At 41.8% G+C, this 16,335-nt stretch overlaps 1 pseudogene; it reads right to left on the reverse strand.

Moving 5' to 3' along the window:
- Positions 1–6,583: 6,583 nt before the first annotated feature.
- LOC117718121 (myosin light polypeptide 6 pseudogene) lies at positions 6,584–6,975 on the reverse strand (annotated as a pseudogene).
- Positions 6,976–16,335: the final 9,360 nt, after the last annotated feature.

Raw genomic sequence — 16,335 nt, forward strand, 5'->3', positions numbered from 1 at the left:
ACACTCCTGTCTGTCCTAGCTCCCCCACACAGCACAACACTGCATAGGCCAAGCTCCATAATAGCTCAGTTTCTTCTAGGACCTCTGAGGTAACCCACCCAAGATGTTTTTCACATTCCTACTCAACAGGTTCCCAGACTCCCTGGAGGCTGTTCCATCTTTAAAGGATGCTGACTTTAAAGAAATGTCTTAGATTGGTGGGGTCAAAAGCTCTGTCTCTCTGTAACCTTTACCACTGATCAAGTTCTGGTCTCTGGGGTCTTGTTCAACAATGATACCCTTCTCTCCAAGACACACCAGACCTTTGGCCATAACAGATATAGCTGTTTAGGCTGTTTCAGGGTAAAGAATACTAACAATCCTGATGACATGGTTTTCAACTATCTCGCTATAAGTTCTCCAAACTGTCAAGCAGGGTGTGAGACTTGGGGGATAAACAAATCCCATATGAGTGTGCATCCAACCCCCAAGCACCATTCCATAGGCAGATAACAAGAGTTATTTAGGGTACGTAGAATGTTGCACAGAGAAAACTTACAAATGATAGACTGCAAAAAAATTATTTTGCTACTACCACTGATACTTGATATTACTGCTACAAATAATAACTGATATATTAAGTCAGATCATACACTGCTCGCCTCCTGGGAAGGCGGAATAGGGAAGGCAGCTCTCTCTTGCTCTGAAAACCACATTGTTGTGAATTCAGCCAGACCTGGTTCATACTGAGACCACTACACACTGCCACATCAGTATACAGAGCACGAAGCCTCTGTTTCCCCGATTCCTGTTGTTTGATTGGAGCATTTATGTTTGTTTCTGCTAGCTTATCTTGTTCTCTCCACCTGGTTCCGATGCTTCTGGACTATGATACAGCCACCAGTGCTCACCATGCTTGGCTTCATGTCAGAACCATCTTGGAAAATTTTTTTTAGTATAAATATTTCTCCCACGTCTCATTCTCGAGATTTTGAGGAATTTACTCCAGGGTGGGGCTAAGAGTCTGTATCCAAAACAAGCTTCTTAAGTGGTTCTTATCAGTCAGAGAAGTAGGCTCCTCCTGCCTGCATTAGCAGTCCAGGTACACCATAGCCTCTTTGGCTTGGTTTCACGTGCATGCCTGATAAACATGATTTTTCCAGGGAATATCCTGAAAGATAAGACTCTATGAAGAGAAGAGAGTTGGTGGCAAGTCAGGTCTTTTGCATGCTGCTAAGGTTTTCTTTCACAAGTTAATTTTTCTTCATTTTATGAAATAAAATACAGATAAACTATAGGTGAGTGGGGCATGTAGATAATCAGATGTACAGAAATTTCAAAATGTCCAATATCCATTCTATTAGGCAGGATCTTGATTAAACCAGCAGTATATGATCTGGCCAAAGACAACATCTGAATAAAGAGCCCCTCAAAGGGGGGCTAAGTATATAATATACATAAGTTAAAACCCATTTACATCCTCTATGTAGCTAATATTCAACCTCTTAATTTCATAGAAATTAAGAAATGAATGAGGAAAGGTCTTCCCGGACCAGAAGGAGCCCTGTGTCTCCTTGTCCTGTCTTGTGACTCATTCATTTAGTAAATACACATTGAGAATAGCCTATGTGTTGGGCCAACATTATTGGAGGAGGATGAGACATAACCCTTTGACTCTTGCCTGAGGCCCAGTAAGATAAGACCTATACCTGTGTGCAAATCACCACCCAAGGTGGGTGGGGATGAAGAACAGAGAACCAGCAATGAGTCAGTTAGTCTTTACATTTTGGAGAAACACATGCATCTTTCACATAAAAACATTAGTTAGCCATGATAGCAAAAAAGAAACAAAAACATGTGACTTATTAAATCCAAATCTGCACTCATGTGATCCCTTCAGATTATTACCAGGGGAGGAACCTGTCCCACCATCTATAACCCTCTATGCAATATCACATACTCCAGGATGGATACTCACCTCTGGGGTCAGTAATTTTCTTTCTCTTAAGTTCAGGGCATGTAAGAGCTTTGTGTGTGTGTGTGTGTGTGTGTGTGTGTGTGTGTGTGTGTGTGTGTGTGTTGTTTCTGAAGACCCTTTCATAAGTCTTAACTCTATACAGATTAATGTTCTTCAAACAGGTGTATAGAGAAAGACTTCCCCCACATTACCAAGGCTGTGGTCTCATTTTTATATACCACTTGCTACATAGAGCCAGGGGTCACTTTTGTACGCACCCAGGCCCTCGGAAGCCCCGTGATGAGCCTCAGATTCGTTGTTCTCAAAGGCAGGCGTTTCTGAAAACAAAATGTCATCTTGTATCGGAGGCTCAAAACTTTATTGTCTCTGGTGAGATGGGATTCTGCTCACTTTCCATCATGTAGGTATGTAGCATGCCCTGGAGTACACACTGATGAATGTGCCTGCTTGTCTTATGGCACAGTTAAAAAGCGTCTTTTTAAACTATGATTCATACTTTCCCTTTCAGCCTTTCTGGAGAGTTTTGTTCATGAATCAAATGAGAAGGCTGATTGCGCTACTATTTTAAAAAGCCAATTAAAAAGTTCATTAAGCGATACTGGAGGGCTTTAGTGAAGATTTTGGAAGTACACAGCTATACACAGAATTAACAAGCTGGAAGCTGCAACTGGATTTGACGGTAGAATTTGTTCTCTGTTACACAGCTCATCTTTTAGAGGATAATTGTGTTCTCCTCTAGAGGACAGGAGTGGGTCGTTAGAAGGGACCATATTAACACTTAGAACAGTACTAGAAGTTCCCTGACAAAGGTTTATGATTGTCTCTTTAGAAGAAAGCTGAACTTGAACCACACAAGTTGGGCTTGACCAATCACATTCCATGAACTCTTCATGAGTCAACTCTTCAACGAGTGAGGGTCAAGGGTCAAATGGTAGGACTATCGGAGTTCAAAGCAGCTGCAATGGACCAGATTGCTCCTGACATATGACCTTGAATGCAGATCTCTGTCTCCTGTCGAAGTCCATTCTCTTGGTCTTATAAGTGGTCTCTACTATCCCCCTTTGAATTAAAAACCAGAGTCCTTTTTGGTGCTTGCAACCAATGACCCCGAAAGGAGGTGGTTTATCCTGTAGAATGTGCAGGACAAATGAGCTTTATTTGAGTGTCAAAAAGATAGATGGCTTTATTGTTTTTCGGTGCCTTTTTTTTTTTTTTTTTTTTTTTTCAGAGTCACTAGTGCAGGCTGGCCTCAAACTCCCTATATAGCCAAGGAGATTAAGACAGCCTTAAATCTCTCGTTCAACTGCCTCTAGCTCCTGCTTACTGGGATTATAGGTGTGGGCTACCATGCCCAGTTTATGAGGCTGGTAGCGATTGAGTCCTGGGCTTCATTCATGGTAGACAAGGACTCTAACAACTGAATTACATCCCTAGTCTCCTACCCACCTGTAAACATTTTCTACTGCATTACAGAAAGATGGTGTTTATAGTGTAATGTCCCCAACTACATACTGTTCAAGAATGGGACAGTTAGGTACACACATGCTACAAACTTCTGCTCACCAGCAAGGGTGGAACAAACTGGAAGTGATCATTTGTCAGAGACACTCTGGGGGTGATTTCTGTGCTTGGCCAAAGAAAAGACCAGAAATCAGACATCAAGCATGAATTTAATAGTCAAGTTCTACAGACCAGTGCTCTCTACTCCTCTGGCTACGCTTCATCAAAGGCTCGGAGGTGAATGAAGTCTTGGGTTGAAACCAATAAGAAAGACTGAATTTAACAGTGGTCCCTGGTCACCTTGAGACTGAGTTCTGAAGTCTTAAATCAATCGTTGGTTTGTTTGTGAGAGACAAGGAGCCATGTCCTCACGGCTCCCTAGTCACTTTGTATGAATTCTGAGTGTCCTCCACATGACTCTGCACATTCTCAAGAAATGTGCTTTCATATAAGCAGAAAAATTAATTCTGTCCCAGGGTTCAAGTCAGATAGTCTACCAGGAAGCTAATTCAGATACAGTTCAAGAGGACGGATGAGGAGCAAAGTCAATACAGGCGAGATCGCTTCGCATCTCGCTCCAAAGGACTGACAACTCGCAACCACTGAGTGATGCTAAACGGTCTCTAGCCATCTGAGTTCAGCAAGCTGCCTGTTGATGAGCAGACCAACAGGACCACACCCCACACTGTGACTTAGGGGCTGCTCTGGAAGGGAATCTCGCGATGCCTAACACTATGCTCTTCCCAGCTGGCTCCCATCACCTTCCCTATCACCTGCAGCCCCACGCGGCAGGCTGCTATCTTCTCAGCAAAGCCTGAGGAGGGCTCTGCTCACACCATCCGAGAGGTGTCTGTGACGCTCCTGTGTGGGGGAAGCTCTCACAGCGGTTCTTGCTTATGCCAAAAACACCCTGGGAATAAATAAAGCCCCCCCCCCTCTAACACCTTCTAATCATACCCAAAATTCATGTGAACAGAACAGAAAAAGCTTAAAAATAAAACTCAAGGAGATAGGGACTCTGCTATTGAAAGAAATTCCCATAGCATGCATCACCCAGGTAATAACGCCTTCCTTTGATGGATCTCATGCAAATTTTTAGAGCTAGAAATGGGGATAGGGGGTGGGGTTGGGAGTAATAAGTAATCTAATCAAAATTCCTGGGTCATGAGTGAGCATGGTGCACAGCAGAGGCGCGTGCATCTGGCCAGGCAGGCGAGCTTTGGAAATCAGAATAGCTCTCTTTCCCTCAGGGACTCCCTGAGGGGGAGGTGGATGGGAGGTGTTGCCCAGATGATACAAATTAAGTAGAAAGAGAACACTAAATCAGCATTCTTTTAAACTTCAGGAAAAAAAATATTTCCTGCTGCCTAAGGCTTCCTGCGTGGGAGCTAGTGTACAAGGGCGCACTGTGAGCCAGGTCACCCGTTTAGGAATGGGATGTGGGACCCGTTAACCTACTAACTTCACTTGTAAGGTAAGACGAGTGAACCCTGTTATTTACTAGTGGTCTAGAGAATGAAAGAAGTAATTAAAAAAAAAAAAAAAAAAAAAAAAAAACTCTGAGCCCCATGCCTGACCCAAGGATGAATCACTAAGGTTGCCATTTTCTGCCTCACCCACTACATCTTGTTGCCTCAGTCTGACAAAGCCCAGTGGGGTTTGTTTATTTTTCGGATTAGAGTTTGTTCCCTCCATATGGAGGAAATTCTGACAAAAACAGCCAAGATCCTTGCAGACTGGACTATACTTATTTCTGGTAAGATAGTTGCACTAATGAAAGACCTAGAAGTTATGGGTGCTGAGTTAATTGTGCAAATTGCTTTGCTTTTTAGACACCCTGAATGAGGAGCTCGGAGTGCTGCCATCGTAAGAGACCTCCTTTTTTGCTTTGAGTCAGTAGTGATATCTGAGTATAAAGATAAACTTTTGAAAACTTCCTTACCTGAAGCTCAGGTGTCAGGTTATCTAAGGAACTAATTAGTCAGGAATCCAGTCTGTCCCATTTTTAAAGGATTTGTTTCTGTTATTTATTATTATATATGTGTGTCCATGTGAGTATGCAGACACATGCATCCTCTCAGAGTCTAGAAGTGGAGGTTAGACCTCCTGGAGTTGGAATCACAGACAGCTGCGAGGCACCCAGTGCACATACTAGGCAGAAAACTCTGCAAGAGCATCAAGTGCTCTCACACCGCACATGGAGCTACCTACCAGTTGTAGAATGATTAGACTATTGGTATTATTATGTTACTTAAGCTATAATCTGCCTTCAGATACCTCTAGCTTTTGAATATATTTCTATCCCTCCGGAGTTACAAGGACAAACTTGTCTCTCTCTTCTGTGAGTTACTGATGGAAGGGAGCCAATGCTTTTTTAATACTAGTGCACAACGATTTATATAAGAATATCAAAACATAGACCATTTCAGTCTCTAAAATTAGCCATGAATCTGTTTATGGTGACCATGGTAACAAAGGCGCATATATATATATATATATATATATATATATATATATATATAGTGTATAATCTACCTGTGGCTTAAGCTGTAACAGAGCTTTAGGATCACACACACCAAGGTTGAAGATGTTGATTAGACCTGTGTTAGGATACTGACAGGCTGGCTCACCCCAGACCCAAGTTCACCACCAGGAAATAGAGGCTGTGTTAGAGCGTTAGAGCCAGCAGTGAGGGACAAAAGCTGCTTTTCTATGTGTGCGGAGGGCAGGGGGTACATTAGTTTCAGTACTATAGTTTCTGTGAATGAATAGTTTGAGTTGCCATAATTTTACACATTCTTTAAAATGAAATCTCAATTTAAAAACAGGTAACACAGAAGGTTGTGGTAATGACCCTAAGGTCATTCATTTTTAATTCTGTGATAGCAACTTGGTAAACACCTGATCTTAGGGCCTTGTTCTTTCTCCCCACCCCCACCTCCACCCACCACCCCCACCCCTTCTCTCTCTCTCTCTCTCTCTCTCTCTCTCTCTCTCTCTCTCTCTCTCTCTCTCTCTGCACAAAGAAAGCAAATTTATTTGGTGAGGACGAACATCATCCAAGAGTCGTGACAGGCAAGGTGCTGAGGTGAGGGAGCATGCGCAGTCTCTGGGACCACAGAAATCTCACACTGAGCAAGGCACAAACTCGGGATACTGAAATGAACTCAGCCATTCAGCACCATCTGGACAAAGCTCTTCATAGTCTATACCACCATTGCTGTCCTCATGCCCTGCCACCAGCATTTGTACTTCTTCCTGTGTCGTCTTCTCCCCTAACATGACAAGGACATGATAGATTTCAGCACCCATGACAGGTTCTATTCCCTTCCTTCACAAATACATGAAGGCCTCCAACCTAATCTTCATGGGTTACTTGGCCCTTGTTCTTTGCCACAGTCTGCAGCATGGATAGAACGTGCTCAACGTCCATCACTTGACATTCATTTCATCACTCTTGGGGCTTCCAAAACCTTGAGTACCTCTGCATCAGGAGGGTTCTGGTCCAGGGCCTTCATCATGTCCTCAGATTGGCTCCACAGGTTTATGCCATCTTGGTTCTGTTAAAGAGCTGGCAGGCCTCCTTTCATTCTGTGGTTTGGTCCACGGGGAAGTCACATGTCTTGGGCACTCAGCTCCGTGGGACCTTTTTCATCAGTAATGACCAGCTCTAATAATTTTTACTTTCAAACCATAAGTGGCTTTGTGTTTGAAAGTAGTTGGTAAGATATAAAATGAGCTGTAAATGTAGAGGTTATTATGAAGTACATTGAAAAGCACATCCAGAGTCCGGAGCATCGAGTTGTAACATCCCTGCCAAAAGCCAAAATAGCTTCCATGAAAGCACTGGCCTTCTATGCTTTTCTGTGGCGAGTTCGTAATGACCCTTTTCGTTCCAGACTCTTTTTTTTTAAAAAAAATCCAGGAAGCTTGTTAATAGCCCAGATAATTTCACCAGACTAAAGGGTCTTCAATGACATGCAGTATATATGCATGTGTATCAGTTAGCATTTTGTATGTAACAAACGATGTGAAGCTGAGTGGCATGAAATAATTATCACCCCACTATTCCTTGGTTGCTGATTTGAGCTGGGATAAGCTGCATAGCTCTTCTGGTGAACTTGCCTTGGTGTGTTCAGAGAGCTACAGTCAGTAGGTCAGTTTTTGGCTGACTGATTCTGCCATCTATATAATATGTCTCTGGCACTTAGCAATCGGGTTCAGATTTTTTCACATGATGATTGAATTATGTGTGTGTATGTGTGTGTGTGTGTGTGTGTGTGTGTGTGTGTGTGTGTGTGTTTTGTATATATCTCAACTAGTCTTCTCCTAGTTCAGACTAGAAGGAGAGGCCACACATCTCCTCATTATCTAATTAGAAGTGGGTCATGTCACTTCTGCTGTCCTCCTCTATTGACCAACACAAGGTTAGTCCAGATTTTAAACAATCAGTAAACTCCAATTCTTTATGAGAAAAAAATAGCCAAGTCCTATTGTGAAGGTATGTATATATGGGGCAGGTAAGATTATCATTGCCACCTAAGTAAATGTATGATTGCCCAAATTAATGCCAACTTTTGCTTAAAGATTAAATTTGTTATTTTTATTTCCTGATATTTCAACAATGTGCAGTATGTTATTTAAAAGAAGCAATTTGTGAAACAAAACATATGCAAGTCATAAAGAAAGTGAAAATAAATTCAAATCTTCTCTAGTCCTTGCTGAGAGCTTGCTTATGTCTCGCCCTGCCTTGATGCATTAGTTATCTTTCTCACTACAAGTAGAGAATAGCAACTTAAAGGAGCACAAGCTTGTCTTGGCTCACAGTTTGAAGGTGCACAGTCCTTCATGGTAGGGAAGTCATGGCAGCAAGAATATGAAGTGGCTGGTCACATCGCATCTGCAGCCAAGCAGTAGAAAGAAGTGAATGCTGGTGTTTGAGTTGCTTTCCCCTTTTTTCATTCCATGATCCTACCAGATGGAATGGCACCATCTACAGAACACAACTGTTAGGCACGCCTAGTGCTTATGTATGCTCATGATAGGCTTGTGAGACAGGAACTCTTATATCTGCACTGACAAGTTCAAAGTAGTTAAGGGAGTTGTCAAAGGTCAAAAGTCAAGTGGTGGAGCTGAAATGTTAGCATAGGCAGCCAGTCAGGTTTAGGCTAGTACTTTTTTGTTTGTTTGATTGTTGTTCATTTGGTTTTTGTCTTAAGGTTCATAGTACTGCTGTGAACAGACACCATAACCAAGGCAACTCTTATAAAGGACAACATTCAACTGGGGCTGGCTTACAGGTTCAGAAGTTCAGTCCACTATCATCAAGGTAGGAACATAGCAGCATCCAGGCAGGCATGGTGCAGGAGGAGCTGAGAGTTCTACATCTTCATCTGAAGGCTGCTAGCAGAATACTCTCTTTCAGGCAGCTAGGATGAGGTTCTTAAAGCCCACACCCATAGTGCCACACCTATTTCAAAAGGCCACACCTACTCGAACAGGGCCACACCTTCTAATAGTGCCACTCCCTGGGCTGAGCATTTACACAACATCATAGTTTCATTGGTTGTTGATTGGTTTGGTTTTAGATAAGGTTAACCAAAAACAAACAAAACAAGCAAACAAACCCTGAAAACAAACAAACAAAAATCCTTAAGATATCTTTGAATCACAATCTCTACTCTCCACCTAGCTTCTTAACTGCAGGGATTACAGGCGTTATGATACTACTATATGTGTAAGGCTAGGTCCCCCTTTTAGTTTAATTTTATCATAACTTTGTTTTAAGACAGGGTCTCACTATACAGTCTTGGCTGGCCTTGAACTCACTATGTAGACCAGGCTAGCCTCAGTGTCACAGAGATCCACTTGCCCCTACCTCCTGAAAGCTGGGACCAAAGGCAAGTCCCATGATACGTGGCTATTTTTAAAACCTAATTTGTATTGATGAGTTAATATTGTTATTTGACAATTCCGTGAGTCTATATATAATATATTCTGATTACTCTGTCCTTGACACCCTCTCTTATTATATTCTTCCTCCCCCATGAGCCCTCCCTTTCCACTGCCTGTCTCTTTCATGACATTTTGATTTGTTTTATGCCCCGTTTAGTTTAACCATGGTAAGGTATGTGTCCGCTGGATTAGACGTATCCACTGGAGCCTCTTGGGATCACTGGTGGGATCAAAACTCAAGACACTTACTTCCCTACACCTGAATCCATCAGTCAGTAGCAAATAATTCAGCAGTGAGCAGTGGGGTCTCTTATTCGTTCCCATCCAGGCCTGACTGTTGCTAGGTCCACTCTTGCGCGGACTCAACACAGGTCTGCAGCGGCTATGAGTCTGAAATTGCAGTTGCTGTGTATTGCCCAAGAGATGACATTTAGCTCTCTTCTAGATCTGATAGTCTCTCTTCCTCTTCTGCAATGTTCCCTTAGCTGCAGAGGGAAGAATAGACGTGTCCTGTTAGGGATGTGTATTCACTTACTGATCGTTTAGTGCCTTGTTACAGCAATGAGTTTCTTCATTCTCCACCAGTCCCTGGAAGAAAGGCCTCTCTCATTAAAGCTGAGAGTAGAATTTGTACAAAAAAAAAAAAAAATGTTTAGAGGGCAGCCTGACAGTACACCAACTTATTTAAATAACAGTATTCTGCTCCTTGTTAAGGTGTGGGTTCTCCCATACCATGGCTTTTGGATCAGAGTTACAGTAATAAGAAATAAATCTCTGCCCAGTGTGCAGTAGGGCTATCATCTAGTCAGAAAACTGCTACTCACCTAAGCTTAGTGCCAGCATTGCACAGGTGGGCATAGCTTGCTTGGCAGGATGACCTCAGGGGTCATAACGTTTCCATCTGGGCAGGGCCACAGATGCCATTTCTCCTCCAGCAGTCTGCACCAGCCCTCCACAAGAGCTAGTTGGCAAAAAGGAAAATTTCACTCCGGTTTCAGTCTGCTTTTTCTATATCATGCCTTCTAGGTCTGTGGTCTAACCGTTTAGTTCCTGTGGATAACCAAGAAGAATGGCAAAACCTGTCATGTTTTGAGGGCCTCTATGATCTCCCTGATCAACAACTCATAAGAAGAGATCCCACCCCCGGCGCTGGGATTTTTGTTTAATAACCTATGACTTCTGGCTCTTAATCACTCTGCACATCCCTTTTTGGGGGGAAATGTGACTTAAGCATAGCAATCCTTTAGCACAGATGGCCTTGCCTTACGTAGGATCCGCATGGCATTTTATAGTACTAAAACTATACATAGGAGATTAGGTCCAAAATTTCTCACAGATAGCAAACAATATAAATGCTCAAGTCCCTTACCTATAATGGCATGATATTTGCATCTAAGCTACCTATATCCTCCCAAGCACTTTAAATCTCTAAATTACTCGTAATGCCTAAGACATTTAAATGCTATGCAAATAGTTATTATACTATGTTGTTTAGAGACTGGCAATGGAAAAGGTTTGTAAATGTTAAGTACTTGTACTTTTAAAAATTCAAATAATTTTATCTATAATTGATTGGCTGTGGATAAGGACAAGGACGACCAACTGCGTAGATGTCACTAACATTCTGATTCAGTCTTCCTAGGGGTGACATTCATAGAAAAATCAAGTTAAAGTAGAAAAGTTTAAGTGTAGTAGAATTGAAAAATAAAGAAAAATGAAAATGTAAAGTATTAGAACAGTTCTGTGCGTGCTGAAGGGTAGGGGAGTATTTCTGGTGGGAAGCCATATAGCTATACAGAGAAAGCAAAATGAGGTCCCCTTCCCCCTTAGGCAACTGGGGTAATACACGATAACGCAGATGATCACCTATGGTAAAAATAACCAAACCATGTCTGTGCAATGTTTTTAATTATCAGACTCAGCATTACTGACTATAATAAGGTGAACAATATTAGTGATACTCCTTTTACAAAAGGTTAAAAACCACACTCATGTGTATATGTGCACATGAGTATACATACCCACAGAAGACAAGGGCATCGGATTTCCCTGGAGCTGGAGCTATAGAAAGTTGTGAGCTATCTGATATGGGTTCTGTGAACCAACTCTGGCCCTCTGCAAAGACTAGTGCAGGCTCTGATTGGCTGAGGCCCCTCCAAAGCCTTTCTTGATACTTCTAACTACAACACATTAGAAACCCAACTCAGCAGTCATTGATAGGAAGACCATATAGATATGTCAAAACATTCAATCAGAACATTGTAAATAAATGTTGGACATCCATGGTTGCATGGACGGTAGGTTTTGTGATGTGCACCCTATACAGTTTGTAATATAGCTGTGCAATAGATAGAAACAGAGTAGAGTTTCAATATTCTTTTCACTGAATGTGTTAAAAGTGGGTCATTTAATTGGAACCAGAGACACACACTGTAAAGAAAGTAGAGCTTTTCTAAACTTTCAACTGCTGCCTGAGAAAATGTAATTAGTGATTGCTTGTCACAAGGAGGGGCTCCTTTAGAAGCTGGGCTTGCTAAGTCATGCCTGCTTGCAGCTTGGCCCGCAAGACAGAGGTTAATTGGGGACAGCTGTGGCTGCATAAGGCATGTCTTCACTTGAGAAGGCCAACAGCTCATAGAGAAAACCTTTGGCTTTTAGTCTTCCCCAAAAGAAAAGACTAACTCTGTAGGACAGCAATGATGTGAGACCCGAGACAGACTCAGACTGAACTCTGTAAAACTTGCTAAGCCTTGTAATAGTAATCGTGGCGCTCTGGCACTATAATGCTTCAACAATGGCATCAGAAGCTTCTGAAACCAAAGTGTGACTTCAGTGTCAGTTTAGAATTATAGAAGGCAAGACTTGGTCAGGGCTTTAGAAATCTCTCAATCCAAATTCATTTTTTTCTAACTTTCTCTATTTCTTGAACTATTTCTCTAGAACCAAGAAAGTAACTAACATTCCCAAGGTAGGAGTGTGTGTGGGGGGGTGTGGGTGTGTGTGGGTAGGTATTTGTTTGTGCCCCTGTGTGTGAGTGTGTACATGTGTATGCCTGTGTGGGTGTATGCATGTGTGTGTGGGAGTGTGTGTATGAGTGTGTGTGTGAGAGTGTATGTATGTACCTGTGTGTGATTTTGCTCCTGTGTATGCTTCTGTGTGTGTGTGTATGTGAGTATGTGTGAGTGTGAAACAATTTATGACTTTAATGTATCAGTTCCAAAAGGAAATGCAGGGAACCACAGAAGCAAAATATGTAAGAAAAGTAAATAAATCAATAAATATTGTAGTTAAAAAAAACAAGTCTTTGAGAGTCAGGAGAGATGTCTGAGGAACTAAGAGTATAGTACTATTGTTCTTGCAGAATACCAGAGTTTGATTCATCGCACCCACATTTGGGGGCTCATATAACCACTTGAAATTCCAGGTCTAGGGGGTCCAACACTCTCTTGCTGTGGCAGACACTTTTTCTCAACTGCATGTAGATGAATGTACTCACAGTCATGGACATATACATATGCACACAGACGCACAAGTAAACCATAAGAAGTGAAAACATTAATATTGTCTAAAGATTTTCCTTTTTTTTAACCTCTTAGAACTATTGATACTCACTGTCTTGTTATGCTAAACAAATGCAAGGAAGTAGCCACACAGGCATACCTAGGCACACACTCACACACACTCACACACAGGGGCACACACATACACACACACACACACACACACACATCCCTACCTTGGGAATATAAGCACTGGGGAGAGAAAAGAAAAAAATGATACGCTCTAGCATCCCCTTAGGACCTGCCCAAAACCTAAGACAAATGATCAATCACCTACTTATTGATGCATATTACCATTGGGTAATAACACCACGAGACCTTCAGGAGCTCACCATACAGTATAACTAATGCTACTTCCATGACTGCAGCTACTACTGTTACCTAGCAAAAACAGTTAAGAGACATCGAGATACAGAGATCCTATGTGATCAGTTCGCATATCCTGAGTTCTTAATAATTTCCATCTTCGTCCATATGGTACATCCTAAGTTAGTGGTCCTTAGACTGTATGTGCACAGGAGTTTCCCCTAGCATCCAACTTAAAGGCAGAATCAGACTCAACAGGCATAGAACTCTCTGCTGCTGTAAAGTGAGCTCATCTACTCCAGGCATGGGCCAAATTAATGCTCAAGGAAACAGCAGAAATGCTTCTTTTTCTAGGTAGCACCTAGTACTTGGACTTCAGAGTTTACAGTGATATCTACAGGCAGCAGGTGTGTCAGGAGTGTCCCCATTGGTCAGCTAAATAACTTTATGGCATACTGTAGACTCTAAGAGTTAGTCAATATCATTATCATTATAATCATAATAATTTATTTCCTGCTTCTGTTGTCAGAGCCCAGTTCACTTGCTACAAGGGCAAACACTGCACAATAACTGTGTACACACACACACACACAGAGAGAGAGAGAGAGAGAGAGAGAGAGAGAGAGAGAGAGAGAGAGAGAGAGAGAGAGAGAGAGAGAGAGAGAGAGAGAGAGAGAGAGAGAGAAAGTTTTGTTTTGAGGCAGGGTCTCTCTACATAGCTGTGACTGTCCTAGAATCCACTATGTAGATCAGGGGGTCTCATATTCACAGAGGCCTGCTTGCCCTTCTCTCCCAAGTGTTATCATAAATATATCTTAAGTAAACCTCATAGCTGTTTTGTTTGATACTTACCTGTCTTCTAATGAGTAATCATCTGCTTCTATAAAATGTTTGATCTTTTATTTTACCCTATCCATGTGGGTCCTGGTTAATTCCATTCCCACTAAAGAAATGAGTGTCATATTTCATTTCTGCCTTAATTCAGGATGTCTTCAGGCTTCTCTCCTCTGTGGGTCTGTACCTGAGACTGGTGTAGTCTAGTTTGAGAAAGCAGAAGTAGAGGTCTAATGGGCTAAAGGATGACTGCCTAATAAATTGTTTGGTACAAATTTTGTGTTGAGGTCCAGCATTCCTTTACCCATCAACCCAGAGTACTGAATTCTGCTGACTTCTATGTCATATATGTGTATGTACCTTCAGGTGATGAGGCACTCAGAAGCCAGTAGATGTGTGAAATGAATTTGCATGTTAGCATCTTCTCTTAGGACATATACCTTGAGCAAAGCTCTGAGAAGTTCACCTTGTATTCCAGACTCCATCAGGGAACAGTATCAGCAACACCCAGGACAGACTGCCTGCTGTCCTGCCACATGTCCCAGCTTTGTTCTGTTCTTTTCTTTGTATAATCTTCTTGCCATTTTAACCCAAAATTTGTCACTTCTATTGCCTCTGTCTGCATATGATCATCTTTTTCTTATTTCTGCCACATTCTATGCTAGCTTCAAGGAACTCTTTGGAAATCCCTGATTCTACTATGGTCTCCCAGGGCTGTCTTTGTGTGCATACTAGATACTTTGCCTGGAGTGCAGTTCACTGCTTCATCACTTCTTCACATTGATACTACTACTGTTTTAGGTCTCATTTGACCAATTGTTTCTTTTTCTGGTTCTGTTGTTGTTGCTTTGTTTTGTTTTAAGATTTTTGCTTGCTCGTGGCATGTACGTGTTTGTGCATGTGTGTGTGTGTGTGTGTGTGTGTGTGTGTGTGTGTGTGTGTGTGTGTAATATGTGTACAGAAGCTAGTGGTAGGCAGAAGATGGCCTTGGATGCTCTAGAGCTGGAGACGCATTAGGATGTGGGCACTGAGAAATAAACCTTGGCCCTCTGAAAGACAGTATGTGCTCTTAACTACTGAGTCATAACCTGTGTATGCCTCCTCTAAGCTCCTAGAAGGCCCCATCCTATCCATGTCTTAACGTATCAGTCTCTGTAGTAGTTGAACATATGTGTGTTTAAAGCTTCAACTAGTCTGTAGCAACCCCTTGGCAATGTCTACTTTCCTAATAACTATCTAGTATTTAGTCAAGTGTCCACTTTAAGTAGGTACTTGAAATACTTAAGGAAGGATAAAAGCTAACAGAAGGGAATTATTTCACATTTTAAAGCACACATAGCATAGCAGTTTCAAATATAATAACTTTGTATTTTATAAAGTGTATAGCTTATAGCTTCTGCTTTCATTACCAGCAGGATGCATGACTGCTTCAAGGATTCTGCTCAGGAGCATTTGAATTAGTAGCTGCTCATGAAAGTTTTTTCCTAAAGAAGGGCTATGCTTCAGAATAAGCAAGACCTCTAGGCCCTGGATTTGTACAGCTTTGAGAAGGGTAGTTATCTTCTTGATCAGTGTTTTTATTGTTGTGATGAAACACCATCACCATAGCAACTGGGGAAGAGAGGGTTTAATGGGCTTACATTTCCACAAAACTGTTCATCATTGAAGAAAGTCAGGACAGGAACTTTAAAATGCCTGGAACCTAGAGGCAGGAGTTGACGCACAGTCCCTGGATGGGTGCTGCTTACTGATTTGCTCCTCGTCGTTTTATCAGCTTGCTTTCCTATAGAACCCAGACGGCCAGCTCAGGGATGGTCACACCTATAATGGGCAGGAACCTCCCCTATCAATCATTAACTAAGAAAATGCCCTACAGGCTTGCCTGCAGCCTTTTCTTAATTTGAAGTTCCCTTCTCTCAGATGACTTTAGCTTGTGTCAGGTTGACATGAGACTATCCAGCACAGTAATGCTATCAATTATATATGATCATCCTATTTAACAAATTACAATTAAGATTTGTGACTCCCATTCAAAACTGAAGACACCAGATCAGGGAGAGTTTCTGGTATTATATCCATTCTCCAGAAGGGCAGACTGAGACTGAAATTTTTTTTTGTTTTTTTTTTTTGTTTTGTTTTGTTTTTTTTTTATCTCAAGATCAACTAGTACTAAGTAGTAAGCTAGTGAATGGGAAATTGCCCAGGATTATTAAGTCTCTATTC

Source organism: Arvicanthis niloticus, chromosome 12 (genome assembly GCF_011762505.2).
Source record: "Arvicanthis niloticus isolate mArvNil1 chromosome 12, mArvNil1.pat.X, whole genome shotgun sequence".
Lineage (NCBI taxonomy): Eukaryota > Metazoa > Chordata > Mammalia > Rodentia > Muridae > Arvicanthis > Arvicanthis niloticus.